Genomic DNA, 2086 nt, shown 5'->3' with positions numbered 1-2086 from the left:
CGCACACACACACACACACAGTGAGGGGGCAGGTAAGAAATGAGTAATTTCTGTAGATAATATATATTAAGGGAAAATATATAGAAACACTAATTTTCCATTAATAATAAATCAGTATTGATTTTATTAATAAGGAAAAGATATGAAAGGGACGGGAAGTCTAATGTTCATGAAGAACATTACTGTTTGGAAGTTGTTATATTCTTTATGTGTTTTATGATGTTTTTGATTTGAAGATAATAAGCTGGTGTAAAGATGTGATATTGAACAGTAAAACATGGAAAAAAAATAGAATCAGACATTGGAATTAGAAACTGGAAATTGAAATTAGTGATTGTGCGATTGAGTATTATTGGGTGGCTGCCACTCTGCTGCGTGGACTCTAGCAAGATTCCACCTTGAACTCTTTACCGTTCAGTGTTTCTGAGTAGCTACTAAGAGAGATCCATTGATTATTTGCAGTGCAGTGAGAAGAGAGACCGCAGGGGACCACAGCTCCAGGACTTTTTCCAGAGCAGAAGGTTTATTGTTCTGGCGGCTCTGATGGATGTGAATTTCCAGTGAAACCTCTTTATCTGCCCTGTGTGCCTCAACGGCCCGGCCAGTGTGTGCTCCCCCCCCCAGGTGCCCGGCCTCACTCAGCCGCCACTGCTGCAGGCTCTTCAGCTGTGCCGGGTTCTGCACACCCGAGTCCAGGACCGAGAGTTGACAGTGCGGACGGGGAGGAGCCAAGCAGAGTCTGTCCAAATGGGGATGTAAGCAAGACACGAGCCTTGGCCAATATTTATTTATTCACGCACCAACTTCGTGTTTATCTGCTTCTTTTTTACTGAATTTTTGCAGATGGCTGGTGGTAAAAAGAAAACAGAAAGAGAAAACTTGAGAAAGAAGAAAATATAAAGAAGTTGACTCCAATTGGAACTTTTTTCAACCTAGTAAGTGAGCTACTTACTTTCTCCACGTATCTTATTTGCGCATGTTTATTATTAAGAGTTTATATTTTGACCAACTGAGAGGATTTATGCAAATCTCAAAAATAAATAGGTGTAAGTATTAAATGGCAAGTTTCAAGATTGCTTTTATGGATGGATTTTAGGCAGATATTGGCACTGCAGCCCATTTAGAGCAATTGCCGTGTGACATACATGGCACAACAGCCGACCTTAAATTATTGTTTCTCCCCAGTTTGGCTTTGTACCTACAAAGGACTTGGACTTGTGAGATCTACTGCTCCAAGAGCCACTATTGTAAATTATGTCTATTAACCTATGTTATTTCTGTTTTAACAGGTACATCTTCTGCAACCCGGGACATAGAAGAAATACCTTCCAGAGATTTAGAACTTACTGCACCTATTGCCGAAGCCTCGACTCACAGCACACCTGCACTTGCAACTAAATCTCCCTCAATGTCTGATATTCCCCCGGAAGCGATGTTTCATGAACATGCAATGGATGATCCTTCCTTGTGGCCTCAAATAGTCCCAGAGAAGTTAAGATTGTTTTTAATAGATCAAGGGCCAGTTCAGATAAAACAATCAGCTCATCCTACAGATGGTAATAATAGGGCATTTTCAGACACTTGTTACACAAAAAAGTTAAAGAACAACGAAACCGTTAATAGAGACTGGCTTTTGTACTCCAGATCTAGCGATTCCGTATTCTGGTTTTATTGTCAACTTTTCAACAATAATGTCACTGCTTTTAGTGGTGAGACAGGTTTCAAAGACGAGGCATTTCTCTGGAAATATAGAAACACATGAAAAGAGTGCGGGTCCTAGCTGAGACCAATCTAACCACCTTGTGACCTGGGGGCTCAAAAATGTTGTCATTTGTGGACCTCCATGGAACATACCAGGAGAGGCAGTCCCGTAGGTACGAGGGCCTTAAGCCACATAGGGCTTTAAAGGTCAAAACCAGCACCTTAAACCTGACCCTGTGCTCCACCAGTAGCCAGTGCAGCTGGTAAAGCACTGGATTAATGTGGTCCCGTGGCAAGGACCCCATAAGGAGTCTCCCACGGCATTCTGCACCCATTGGAGTTTCTGGGTCAGCTTCAAGGGCAGCCCCGCATAGAGCGAGTTGCA

At 42.4% G+C, this 2086-nt stretch overlaps 1 long non-coding RNA gene across 1 annotated transcript; it reads left to right on the top strand.

Moving 5' to 3' along the window:
* Positions 1-378: 378 nt before the first annotated feature.
* Positions 379-1767, top strand: LOC310853037. Its single transcript, XR_014568514.1, has 3 exons — positions 379-549; positions 844-935; positions 1290-1767. It is a non-coding gene; the product is annotated as an uncharacterized lncRNA (long non-coding RNA).
* The last annotated feature ends 319 nt before the right edge of the window (positions 1768-2086 follow it).

This window comes from Podarcis gaigeae (assembly GCF_964106915.1).
Source record: "Podarcis gaigeae genome assembly, chromosome: 9".
In the NCBI taxonomy this organism is placed as follows: domain Eukaryota; kingdom Metazoa; phylum Chordata; class Lepidosauria; order Squamata; family Lacertidae; genus Podarcis; species Podarcis gaigeae.
The sequence above is the reverse complement of the archived record's forward strand: the minus strand, read 5'-3'. Positions and strand labels throughout refer to the sequence as shown.